Source organism: Manis javanica, chromosome 5 (genome assembly GCF_040802235.1).
Source record: "Manis javanica isolate MJ-LG chromosome 5, MJ_LKY, whole genome shotgun sequence".
In the NCBI taxonomy this organism is placed as follows: domain Eukaryota; kingdom Metazoa; phylum Chordata; class Mammalia; order Pholidota; family Manidae; genus Manis; species Manis javanica.
In genome coordinates this window covers 106,247,865-106,262,192 of record NC_133160.1, presented here as the reverse complement: position 1 = coordinate 106,262,192, position 14,328 = coordinate 106,247,865, and positions in this window count along the sequence as shown.

Genomic DNA, 14,328 nt, shown 5'->3' with positions numbered 1-14,328 from the left:
TTTCTAACAAACGTCCAAATGTTGGGTTTCTTCGGGGCTGGCCCTAGACCATCTTCTTGTCTCTTTCTACACTTCCTTGCTGGTCTTGTTTATTGGTATCTACCCAAATACGATTTTAGTGCCAATGAATCCTAAATTTGTATTTTCACCCCAAGTCTCTCCTTTGACTGATAAACTGCTTTCTAACTTTTCCCCTTGGATGTTTTACAGGGACTTCATACTTAACAAGTCCAAACAGAGCTTTAGATTCTCTCCATACCTATTCTCCCACCCCACTTCTGTTTCCTCATTTTACTTAGTGGTTCCCTCCTCCATCTGGCTGCTCAAGCTGGAAAATAAGAAGTCATACTGAATTTCTCTCTTTCCTTCATAATGGGGTTCATGGTGGGCTGCCCCAAGATTTGCCATTTTGGCATATTGATTATTTTAAGTTAAAGTTACTTAAGAAACAGCCAGTGCAAAAAGGACATTCCAACCCTCTTTGCCTCCCTGAGAGCAGGAAGTAGACGGCCCATGTGAAAGGTGCACCCCGGGGTCCAGGAGGACTGATGGCAGGATCCTTAGCACCGGGGGCGGAGTCCGAACCCGTAGGGTTGTGTAAGCACACCTGTTACTTCTTCATTAATTTACTACCATTGGCCCAAACTTCATGGTCTCATCGATTCTTCACAAATTTGTTTTTTTGTCTAAAAGGTATAAAAGCTGTCTGCTTTTGATCACTTCTTTGAGTCTCATATTTTATTTTCAACTTTTAATTTAATTTTTAATCTTACTTTCAAATTTTACTTTCAAAATTTAATTTTTCTCCTGATAATCTGCCTTATGTTGATTTAATATTAAGCCAGCCAAAGAATCTAGAAGGGAAGAAAGGAAGACTTTTTCTTCCCTACATCCCCAATCTAATCATCATTAGCATATAGCTTTCCTTGATTGTGTTTCTCAGAATTTGGACATATATACTCTGGAAGGCTGGAAACATTTAAAAAAAAGAAAGCTATCATTTACCAGCCAAAAATTTATATCTTTTGCTTTCAGTGAAATCGTAAATTTATGGGGAAGAACGTTCTTTTGTTGTGCAAGAAATAATTTTGTGTTCAGTTACAGAAAAAAAAAGTAGCTTCTTGGTTTGAACTAATCATCAGATGTTTTAAAAACTTATCAGCATGCTGCAGATCTAGAGTGCTCAGAAGAAGATAACTAGTTTGGTTTTAAATGTAAGTAAATAGTCCTATCTGCACTTCAACTCACAAAGCAGGACGTGGTCCCCTCTACTGCTAAATGTGTGTTGTTAAAGGCCAGGCTGGTATTTTTATTCCAAATGGAAGTGGGTGGACTGGGATAATGCAGGAATATGGGATAAAGGAACTTAAGGGGATAGTCATTTAGAAAAGTGTACCAGTTTCTGTTCTCCAAATTTAAAACCAGAGATCCATCAGCCTCAGCTTTCAGATGAACACATCTCTATTTACTTCTAATCAATAAAAACAAAAAGACAAGCAGTGAGGTGAACATTCTTGGTCATACTGATACCAGACCACTCTCCCCCACCACAGCCTCCTTTCCTATCCATTCCCACGTTGTCCCCGGGAACACGTGGACTCTGAAGTCGTCAGACTGGACAGCACACAGACTGTTTAGTGATCCAGAAGTTTGTTTCTGGGTGGTGGTTTGGGAGATGAGGTGGCCAGGGGACGGAGTGTGCAAGGAGATGTTTTTCATGAGATGCCATGAGGTGGATTGTGGAGGTCTCTGATCCTAGAGGAGGAGTGAGGTTGGAAAAAATGGCTCTAAGGAGAACATATGGTTGCCAGTTGCCAGTTTTGGTTTTTCTCCATTAAGCAGTTTTATTTCTGACAGCAAGGGCATACCATTGAGTGACTTATTCATGTGTCCTTGTTCATCCTTAAACTCATCCTATGTGCTGTGTGATGGGAGAGCAGGTGCTGCACCAACGGTGTTTCTGCTGAAGTCACCTGGTCACCCACCTGCTCATGTCCCCAGCTCCAGGGTGTGTGATTCTGCCTCTGGGCCCTTTTTGAGTGTGGTGGCTCTGGAGGAAAGAAGCATCTGGATTCTTCCCAGGATGTAGACATTCTGTCCTCACTTTGACATCTCTTGCAATTTCATTTCCTTCCCTATGTGGGCTCCAAATTCTTGAAACCAACACAGGATACATCGTAACGGATTAGGCAGGCAAAATCCACCATGCTGCCAGGCTTCATGCTCCTGAAGACATTGTTTGTTAATGATTTTTATTTCACACAGTAAATAGATCTCTGACTTCATATGAGGCTATGTTATTATTGTCTTCTTTCCCCTCTGGGCAGAGGGATAGGTCATTGCTCACTGAGGCTTTTGTAATGCTGTGTTACAAGGACTAACATTGTGGAACAGAGTTCCTTTCCCCATTCACAGGGTATGGGACCAAACTCAGGTGAGCTTTTGCACTGGAGCGATTATAGATGCATATGTGCATTACACTTGTAGCTGACAAACCCTCTTCTAGGCCAATGTAAAGTCTACTGAGTAGCTGGGGATGAGGAATCTGAGGTTCAGAAAGGCCAAGTGATCTGCTTAAATTCACACAGTTGGCAAGAGCATAGTTGGGCTTGGATTTCTTTGAGGGCTGCTTTTTCTTTGCCACCTTAAATATGATGCCATCCTGGACTCTGCCCTTCAACCCTTCTCTCCACAGTCTCCGCTCTCTACCTGGACAATTCCATCGCATTCCCTACCAGCTGTCTGCTGATGGCTGCTAAATCTGTCTCTCCATCCCAGACCAGGCTTTGAACTCATATATTCAAATGCCAGCTAATATCTCCCCTTGAGAGTCATGGGCATCTCCAACCCAGCAGGTCCCCGGTCGCACTCTGTGGACTCTACCTTCCTCAGGCCTGCTCCCCTTGCTGTGATGCCTTCCTTCCTTTCTCCCTCTCTCCCCCATTCTCCCCCCTCCCCCCTGCCCTTGCTCATTCTCTCTCTCTTTCTTTTTTTCTTTCTGAGAATTCAGGTTTTTGTTCCTGATTACTCTTCTTAGTTTCAATTTTGGGACTTCAATACATGACACAATATATAATTTCCATTTAAGAATGATACAAAGAAGAAATGTCCATTTGAGGAAAAATAAAGTAATGAAAACTTTCAAGACCGTAATGGCTTACAGCTGCTCTGAAGTGTTTAACAGAAGTAAATCAACCAGGAAATTACTAACTTTGGCATTTGAATACAAAATACTTACCAGTGTAAACTATGGGGAAATGATTAAATATATATGCAGGATTCAAAATATCAGTGTGTCCTTTGTGGACATGTCTTGTACTCTGAAGTCTGTTGGAAGGAATTGCCCTCCTTTCAGTAAGAATTTTGTTGTATCTGGTTTTTCATTTCCACCTTATCAGAAAGGACACTTTTTCATTCTGCTGTTGTTTACTTTTCCTTTTTAGGGCATATACTTCATCCAGATGTGAAGATCTAAAAAGTCCAGCTACTGCTTAGGAAAGAGAGACCTAGGCCTGGAGACCAGGGCTTGGGGGGGTGAGGATCGGGGGTAGGACTCAAGACCCTGGGAGGGTCAGTGAGACCAGGCAGGACCATGGCTGTGGAAGCTGGGCCATGGCTATCGATCAAGTGATATGGGTCCAGAGAGAGAAGGCAAAGATACGGTCTATAGGGTCAGGCACGAGAGTCATGCTGGGCATTAGTGGGCAGCTTTGTGTTTACTGATCTTACCTTCTTTCAACTGGTCCATGGTGGTTGTGGATTCTGGGGCCCCAAAATGTGGAGTGCCCCACAGCAGTAATAAATGAAGAGAGGGTTTGGTAATAAATAAAGAGAGGGCCTCCACTGGACAGAGAGACTATATCATCTTCTGAGTTGAAATGAAGGTAAAATGCAGGGGGTCTAGATCCAAACTATGAAAATAAGTAAGCCATGCTAGAACATTCCAGTTCTGGACATTAGGTTTTTGGATGTTGGAAACTCCAGTGGAAGGGTAAGAAACAATCCAAAAGAAGCCCAGTCATAGATTGAGAAGGCAGTTGGTTGATGTAAGAATATTTTGTGACCTGTTCCAGGAGTCCAAGCAACCACCAAACATAAAGGCCTGTGTTACATTATTTTTATAATATATGTCATAACATATATTATAGAGTTATGTTATATTTAGGACCTCTTCATTTTTTGAACATTAAAGGGAATAATATACAACAAAGAATTTTACATCTTTTGTTGATACTTGGAACTTTTGCCTGCAGTTATGTGTAAAATTCTTATCTTTGTTTTACTCACTCTGCCCTCATTAGGTTTCTAAATCTAACTACAGGCATGAATTAACTAAATCAAATGCTCTTTATCTCCTCAAAATTCAAATTATTGCTTAGGCTTTAAAGAAAGATCACAGAAAATACTGTAAAAATGGGCTCAGTTTTTCAGCTTTATAATAACAGGTTTTGACCCTATAGGCAACACATGAACTACAGAAAAAAAGGAAGAAGACAAAGGAAAATGTGATTCAGCCAGCAGCTGAGCTGTACAGGTAGAGGATAAACTGAACTAGTTTAAGTAGTGGGTTGGATATTTTACAAATAAAGAAACCAACTTGGTTGTGCACAGAACAGCAACGAGAGGTGGAGATAAAATGTTAGGAGTGGGGAGGATTCTGAGAAGATGGAAGAGACCCACAGCACCAGGGACATGTCCTTCCACCTAGACAAGATTACACTGGCAGAAAAAGCCAACCCACAGCATGGGGACATATTTGCAAATCATGTATCTGGTAAGAGATTAATACCTGGAACTTACAGAGAATTCCTAAAAACTCAATGACAAAAGAATAAATAATCTGATTAAAAAATGGGCAAAGAATTTGAATAGACATTTCACTAAAGAATATATACAAACAGCCAATGAGCCCATGAAAGATGCCTAATATTGTTGATCTTTAGGGAAATGCAAATCAAGACAACGATGGGATACCACCTGACACCCCGTAAGATAGCTACTATTTTTAAAAAACATGAAATAACAACTCTTGGCAAGTATGTGAAGATATTGGAATGCTTATGCACTGTTGGTGAGAATGAGAAATGGTACTGCCATTGTGGAATATAGCACAGCAGTTCACTGAAGAATGACAATAGAATTGCAATATGATCCAGCAATTCCTCATGGGAATATATGCCAGAGAACTGAAAGCAGGGTCTTGAAGAGGTTATGGTCATGCATGTTCACAGCAACATTATTCACAACAGCTAAAATGTGGAAGCAACCCAGTGTTATCAATGTATGAATGGATAAGCAAAATGTCACACACACACACACACACACACACACACACACACACTGAAATAATATTCAGCCTGAAAAAAGGAAATTCTGACATATGTACAATGTGGATGAATGTTAAGGACATAATGCTAAGTGAAATAAGCCATTCACAAAAACACAATCCTGTATGATTCCACTTATATGAGGTACTTAGAATTGTCAAAACTATAGAGACAGACAGCAGAATGGGGTGGTATAGGGGTTTTGGGGACAGAGTTTCAGTTTACTGCAGATGGATGACTGTGATGGCTACACAGAAATATGAATGCACTTAATACCCCTTAACTGTATGCTTAAAAATGACAAATTCCATGTTATGTGTATTTTATCACAAGAACAGAATTTGAAAAAAAAATACCAGTAGCAGACTGAGAACCGGACCCTGCATAGACATCTCTGGCAGAATGGGATCTACCCACTACCTCTGAAATAGATGTTAAAAGCCAGAGACAGCAGAAACTGAGGAAAGGCTAGGCTGGGGGAGAACTGTGTCAGGCTTTAAGATGAGCTCCACACTGATCCCAGGTCAGAAGATTTGGGGGGCATTCTAGGAGGCAGGCTGCAACACCACCTTCCCCAGGAGAAGACCCAAAATATCCACAGCAGAAAGCCACTCCTGTAGAATAAAGTGCCAATAAAAACCTCAACCTTCTGGGGGTTGGGGTGAGGAGATGGAGAAAAATAGCTGATGAGCAGGACACTGAGACTGTGGGAAATGCAAAGAAATACTGTGACACTGATATGCCCCGCTTCCCCAGTGGCTGTGTCCCTGCAGAGAACCATGTTGGCAGGATGCAGGAATGGAGAGAGATGTGAAATGGAGAGGAAAGGGGAGGGAGGGCAGGGACAGCAGTGTACCCCAGCTCGAAACTGGAAGCACGCTTCCTCTCTGAGTTATGGCACGAAGACTCACTACCTACAGCAACGGGGAAAATTACCTGCAGTTTACGACCTACAGTTACCATCTCCACAGGGCAAACTCCTGCATGTGAAATATTTGTGATCCTTTTCAAAATTCAGTCTCCCAGATCCCACCACAGATGTGAATCAGCATCTCTGGATGAGTAGCCATTGTTACAAGCTGCAGCCACACTTAAGCTCTGACAACCTTTTCAAAGTCACCAGAGCAATTCAGCTGATATCACAGAACTTATGCCACCATCACAGATGGGCAGTTGCCATCACTGAGCTGCAACCCCCCAAGAGGCACTTCACTGAGACAAGATGCATTACAACCCTGATGCCAAGAATACAACGCAGAGCACCTCACTCATCTGTAGCAGATTTTAGGTTCCAAGAGGGTTGCAACAGTATCTCCTATCATTTATACTTGTCAAGCGCCTTGCCACACCCCACTAAGAATTAGTCTCTGTCCCCTCCATCTGGAACAAGGGTGGACCTTTGCAACTGCCGCAACCAAGAGCGTTCAGGGATGGGGATGATGCTACGTGACACCTGAAGCTAGATCATAAAATGTCATGCACTTGCAGATAGATTCTTGAGATGTTTGCCCTCATGGGCAGAGAGCATCTGAACTATGGGGCATTCCAAGCAGCTTGTGATATGGCTACTGTGAGAACCCCAGGACCCCCGCTGGAGTCCAGCTGAATCCTAGCCACGAGGCAGCACCAACTACCCTGTGAGTGCGTCCTCCTGAAAGGCTGTCCCCCAGGCTGGGTTGAGCCACTCCCACTCACATTGTAAGGACAGGGGACAGGGGGTCCTGCCAAAATGGTACACTCAAAGCACAGGAAGTCAGTGCTGGGGTTGAAGCAACTAAGCCCCAACAGCTAACTGTGATACAGCTTCCATGGGGCCTGGGATGAATGGGTGATCATTCCATACCCTAGAAAGGTGAGGAGAATTCCTTCTGCTCTTCTTGGCTTTGTGAATTTGTAAATCTTCTACATGCATCCCCCTCTCTGCCCCAACTTCCTCTGAGGAGTGGCTGCCTCTCGGCTCTAGCACTTCACTGGCAGCGCCTGCGACAACAGTTCAGGGGCTTTGATTGAGCTGAGGAAAGACGGCCGGCATGAGGGAGCCATAGGCATTTGGAATGCACAGGATAAAGCGAGACATCAAGAGGCGGAGAATGAGACTAATAACTGTTTTCAGTAGATCGAAGATGAATAAAAATAACTCCTTATTTATCATAACTTTTTTTTTTGAGAGGGCATCTCATATTTATTGATCAAATGGTTGTTAACAACAATAAAATTCTGTATGGGGGGTCAATGCTCAATGCTCAATCATTAATCCATCTCAAGCCTAATTCTCGTCAGTCTCCAATCTTCTGAAGCATTAAGAACAAGTTCTTACATGGTGAACGAATTCTTACATAGTGAATAAATTCTTACATGGTGAACAGTACAAGGGCATTCATCACAGAAACTCTCGGTTTTGATCACGCATTATGAACTATAAACAATCAGGTCAAATATGAATATTCGTTTGATTTTTATACTTGATTTATATGTGGATCTCACATTTCTCCCTTTATTATTATTATTATTATTTTTATTTTTAATAAAATGCTGAAGTGGTAGGTAGATGCAAGATAAAGGTAGAAAACATAGTTTGGTGCTGTAAGAGGGCAAATGTAGATGAGGCCATAGTGCCTATGGATTCTAATCCAAGCTAGATAAGGGCAGCAAAACATCCACGGATGCAGAAGATTTCTCTCAAAACAGGGGGGGTGAGGTTCTGAGCCTCACCTCTGTTGATCCCCAATTTCTCACCTGATGGCCCCCCTGCGACTGTGCCTGTCTTAGGTTGTTCCTCCCTTGAGGAATCTTACCCGTCTCTGGCTAACCAGTCATCTTCCGGGGCCATACAGGGAGATGTAAAGTTGGTAAGTGAGAGAGAAGCCATATTGTTTGAAAAGGTTAGCTTTTTACTTCTTTGCAGATTTATACCCTGTGGCTTCTATGCCCAGCACTTGTCTCGAGGTATCTTTACCACCTGGAGGAATTATGATGCTCGGTAAATTCAATATGAGGCACGAATTCTATTTAAGGGTTGTAATTAGGAAGGAAGAAGAAAAGATATAGAGGTAGCATATGGAAGAAAACATGGGAGGATTGATTATTTCTTTGACATATCTTCTTGTAGAGTACCTTAAGCATGTATAGGTTTTAAACTACTAACTAACTTGCACACACATATTAACATAATAGGAATACGGTGACATAAACAAAGCAAATCTATAATTACCAGCCATCTCCAGTGAAGCCAAGAAAACCAGTTAGGCACCCTAGGCATTTGTGAAAATTTGTCTATGATATCATGGATATTGTCCAACTGTACTTGAACAGTCTGAGAGAAATCAGACAAATTAAAGCAACCCATTTCTGGGACCTGTTCACATCCCATATGTTCTTTTAACCGTAGATAGTCTATAGTCATAAGATTTTGGAGTGCTACAACTTGTACCCCTCCCAACTCCTGGTTGAGTTCCAACAGTACAGATCTGGTCAAATTCGTTGTCTCACTGTATGCACATGCCAGCCTAGACATCTCCCTCCTCATTCCAATGGCAAGTCCAGGAAACAGTGGGGTGGATGCAGCCACAAACGCAGCATCATCCGGATCCCTGTGGAGGCTTTTTGATGATCGTCCCCCGGCACAAGTCCTCCAGAGAGTGCTGATGCCGGAAGCTCCTCCTCATACCGTATCTTAGTTCATTTTCTGGGTAGCCAAGCTAGGCCTTGATCTTCTGCATAGAAACAAACAGACTCTTTGCCCACACTTTGCATGCCCTCTATACCACTGTGCAGAACTCATTGGAGGTCAGCACACAGTAACTGCTTTTTTTTTTTTTTATTAAGAGAAAGGAATATTATCAGAAAAGAGTACCTCCATAGCTGATCATCTGACACCCTTTAAGTGATCAACATTAAGGATGTTTAAAGCATGCGTTGATCTTTGATTTACCAATAGTTTTATCCTATCAAGGAGTAATCCCCCTTTCGTTCTTTCTTTCGTTCTTTCTTTCCTTTCTCTCTTTCTTTCTTTCTTTCTTTCTTTCTTTCTTTCTTTCTTTCTTTCTTTCTTTCTTTCTTTCTTTCTTTCTTTCCTTCCTTCCTTCTTTTTTTTTAATCTTTAATCTACACTTACATGAAGAATACTATGTTTACTATGCTCTCCCCTATATCAGGTCTCCCCTAAAAACCACATTACGGTTACTGTCCATCAGCTTAGCAAAATGTTGTAGAATCACTACTTGTCCTCTCTGTGTTGTACAGCCCACCCTCCCCTTTCTCCCTCCCCACCATGCATGCTAATCTTAATACCCCCTTATTCTCCCCGCCCCCTTATCCTTCCCTGCCCACCCATCCTCCACAGTTCCTTTCCCTTTGGTACCTGTTAGTCCATTTTTGGGTACTGTAATTCCGCTGCTGTTTTGTTCCTTCAGTTTTTCCTTTGTTCTTATACTCCTCAGATGAGTGAAATCATTTGGTATTTCTCTTTCTCTGCTTGGCTTATTTCACTGAGCATAATACTCTCCAGCTCCATCCATGTTGCTGCAAATGGTTGAATTTTTCCACTTCTTATGGCTGAGTAGTATTCCATTGTGTATATGTACCACATCTTTATCCATTCATCTACCGATGGACATTTAGGTTGCTTCCAATTCTTGGCTATTGTAAATAGTGCTGTGATAAACATAGGGGTGCATCTGTCTTTCTCAAACTTGATTACTGCATTCTTAGGGTAAATTCCTAGGAGTGGAATTCCTGGGTCAAATGGTAGGTCTGTTTTGAGCATTTTGATGAACCTCCATACTGCTTTCCATAGTGGTTGAACTAATTTACATTCCCACCAGCAGTGTAGGAGGGTTCCCCTTTCTCCATAGCCTTGCCAACATTTGTTGTTGTTTGTCTTTTGGATGGCAGCTATAATTACTGGTGTGAGGTGATACCTCACTGTAGTTTTAATTTGCATTTCTCTGATAATTAGCGATGTGGAGCATCTTTTCGTGTGTCTGTTGGCCATCTGTATTTCTTTTTTAGAGAACTGTCTGTTCAGTTCCTCTGCCCATTTTTTAATTGGGTTATTTGTTTTTTATTTGTTGAGGTGTGTGAGCTCTTTATATATTCTGGACGTCAAGCCTTTATCGGATCTGTCATTTTCAAATATATTCTCCCATACTGTAGGGTTCCTTTTTGTTCTATTGATGGTGTCTTTCGCTGCACAGAAGCTTTTCAGCTTAATGTAGTCCCACTTGCTCATTTTTGCTGTTGTTTTCCTTGCCTGGGGAGATATGTTCAAGAAGAGGTCACTCATGTTTATGTCTAAGAGGTTTTTGCCTATGTTTTTTTCCAAGAGTTTTATGGTTTCATGACTTACATTCAGGTCTTTGATCCATTTTGAGTTTACCTTTGTATATGGGGTTAGACAATGGTCCAGTTTCATTCTCCTACATGTAGCTGTCCAGTTTTGCCAGCACCATCTGTTGAAGAGACTGTCATTTCCCCATTGTATGTCCATGGCTCCTTTATCAAATATACATATGCGGTCTGACCATATATGTTTGGGTTAATTTCTGGAGTCTCTAATCTGTTCCACTGGTCTGTGGCTCTGTTCTTGTGCCAGTACCAAATTGTCTTGATTACTATGGCTTTGCAGTAGAGCTTGAAGTTGGGGAGTGAGATCCCCCCTACTTTATTCTTCTTTTTCAGGATTGCTTTGGCTATTTGGGGTCTTTGGTGTTTTCATATGAATTCTTGAATTATTTGTTCCAATTCATTGAAGAATGTTGCTGGTAATTTGAGGGGGATTGCATCAAATCTGTATATTGCTTTGGGCAGGATGGCCATTTTGACGATATTAATTCTTCCTAGCCAGGAGCATGGGATGAGTTTCCATTTATTAGTGTCCTCTTTAATATCTCTTAAGAGTGACTTGTAGTTTTCAGAGTATAAGTCTTTCACTTCTTTGGTTAGGTTTATTCCTAGGTATTTTATTCTTTTTGATGCAATGGTGAATGGAATTGTTTTCCTGATTTCTCTTTCTATTGGTTCATTGTTAGTGTATAGGAAAGCGACAGATTTCTGTGTGTTAATTTTGTATCCTGCAACTTTGCTGTATTCTGATATCAGTTCTAGTAGTTTTGGAGTTGAGTCTTTAGGATTTTTTATGTACAGTATCATATCATCTGCAAATAGTGACAGTTTAACTTCTTCTTTACCAATCTAGATTCCTTGTATTTCTTTGTTTTGTCTCATTGCTGTGGCTAGGACCTCCAGTACTATGTTAAATAACAGTGTGGAGAGTGGGCATCCCTGTCTTGTTCCCGATCTCAGAGGAAATGCTTTCAGCTTCTCGCTGTTCAGTATGATGTTGGCTGTGGTTTTATCATATATGGCCTTTATTATTTTGAGGTACTTGCCCTCTGTACCCATTTTGCTGAGAGTTTTTATCATGAATGGATGTTGAATTTTGTCGAATGCTTTTTCAGCATCTATGGAGATGATCATGTGGTTTTTGTCTTTCTTTTTTTTGATGTGGTGGATGATGTTGATGGATTTTCGAATGTTGTACCATCCTTGCATCCCTGGGATGAACCCCACTTGGTCATGGTGTATGATCCTTTTGATATACTGTTGAATTCTATATTTTATTGAGTATTTTTGCATCTACATTCATCAGGGATATTGGTCGGTAATTTTCTTTTTTGGTGGGGTCTTTGCCTGGTTTTGGTATTAGGGTGATGTTGGCTTCATAGAATGAGTTTGGGAGTATTCCCTCTTCTTCTGTTTTTTGGAACACTTTAAGGAGAATGGGTATTATGTCTTCTCTGTGTGTCTGATAAAATTCCGAGGTAAATCCGTCCGGCCCTGGGGTTTTGTTCTTGGGTAGTTTTTTGATTACCGTTTCAATTTCTTTGCTCGTAATTGGTTTGTTTAACTTTTGTGTTTCTTCCTTGGTCAGTCTTGGGAGGTTGTATTTTTCTAGGAAGTTGTCCATTTCTTCTAGGTTTTCCAGCTTGTTGGCATATAGGTTTTCATAGTAGTCTTTAATAATTCTTTGTATTTCTGTGGAGTCTGTCGTGATTTTTCCATTCTCATTTCTGATTATGTTGATTTGTGTTGATTCTCTTTTTCTCTTAATAAGTTTGGCTAGAGGCTTATCTATTTTGTTTATTTTCTCAATGAACCAGCTCTTGGTTTCGTTGATTTTTGCTATTGTTTTATTCTTCTCAATTTTGTTTATTTCTTCTCTGATCTTTATTATGTCCCTCCTTCTGCTGACTTTAGTCCTCATTTGTTCTTCTTTTTCCAGTTTCGATAGTTGTGATGTTAGACTATTCATTTGGGATTGTTCTTCCTTCTTCAAGTGTGCCTGGATCGCTATATACTTTCCTCTTAAGACTGCTTTCGCTGCATCCCACAGAAGTTGGGGCTTAGTGTTGTTGTTATCATTTGTTTCTATATATTCCTTGATCTCTGTTTTGATTTGTTCATTGATCCATTGATTATTTAGGAGCATGTTGTTAAGCCTCCATGTGTTTGTGAGCCTTTTTGTTTTCTTTGTAGAATTTATTTCTACTTTTATACCTTTGTGGTCTGAAAAATTGGTTGGTAGAATTTCAATATTTTGGAATTTACTGAGGCTCTTTTTGTGAGCTAGTATGTGGTCTATTCTGGAGAATGTTCCATGTGCACTTGAGAAGAATGTATATCCAGTTGCTTTTGGATGTAGAGTTCTATAGATGTCTATTAGGTCCATCTGTTCTTGTGTGTTGTTCAGTGCCTGTGTGTCCTTACTTATTTTCTGCCCGGTGGATCTATCCTTTGGGGTGAGTGGTGTGTTGAAGTCTCCTAAAATGAATGCATTGCAGTCTATTTCCCTCTTTAGATCTGTTAGTATTTGTTTCACATATGCTGGTGCTCCTGTATTGGGTGCATATATATTTAGAATGGTTATATCCTCTTGTTGGACTGAGCCCTTTATCATTATGTAGTGTCCTTCTTTATCTCTTGTTACTTTCTTTGTTTTGAAGTCTATTTTGTCTGATATTAGTACTGCAACCCCTGGTTTCTTCTCACTGTTGTTTGCCTGAAATATGTTTTTCCATCCTTTGACTTTTAGACTGTGCTTGTCTTTGGGTTTAAGGTGAGTTTCTTGTAAGCAGCATATAGATGGGTCTTGCTTTTTTATTCATTCTATTACTCTGTGTCTTTTGATTGGTGCATTGTCCATTTACATTTAGGGTGACTATTGAGAGATATGTACTTATTGCCATTGCAGGCTTTAAATTCGTGGTTACCAAAGGTTCAAGGTTAGCTTCTTTAGTATCTTACTGCCTAACTTAGCTCGCTTATTGAGCTGTTATATACACTGTCTGGAGAGTCTTTTCTTCTCTCCCTTCTTATTCCTCCTCCTCCATTCTTCATATGTTGTGTGTTTTGTTCTGTGCTCTTTTTAGGAGTGCTCCCATCCAGAGCAGTCCCTGTAGGATGCCCTGTAGAGGTGGTTTGTGGGAAGCAAATTCTCTTAGCTTTTACTTGTCTGGGAATTGTTTAATCCCGCCATCATATTTAAATGATAGTCGTGCTGGATACAGTATCCTTGGTTCAAGGCCCTTCTGTTTCATTGCATTAAATATGTCATGCCATTCTCTTCTGGGCTGTAGGGTTTCTGTCGAGAAGTCTGATGTTAGCCTGATGGGTTTTCCTTTATAGGTGACCTTTTTCTCTCTAGCTGCCTTTAAAACTCTGTCCTTGTCCTTGATCCTTGCCATTTTAATTATTATGTGTCTTGGTGTTGTCCTCCTTGGATCCTTTCTGTTGGGGGTTCTTGTGTAATTCTGTGGTCTGTTCGATTATTTCCTCCCCCAGTTTGGGGAAGTTTTCAGCAGTTATTTCTTCAAAGAGACTTTCTATCCCTTTTCCTCTTTCTTCTTCTGTTACCCCTGTAATACGAATATTATTCCTTTTGGATTGGTCACATAGTTCTCTTAGTGTTTTTTCATTCCTGGAGATCCTTTTATCTCTCTCT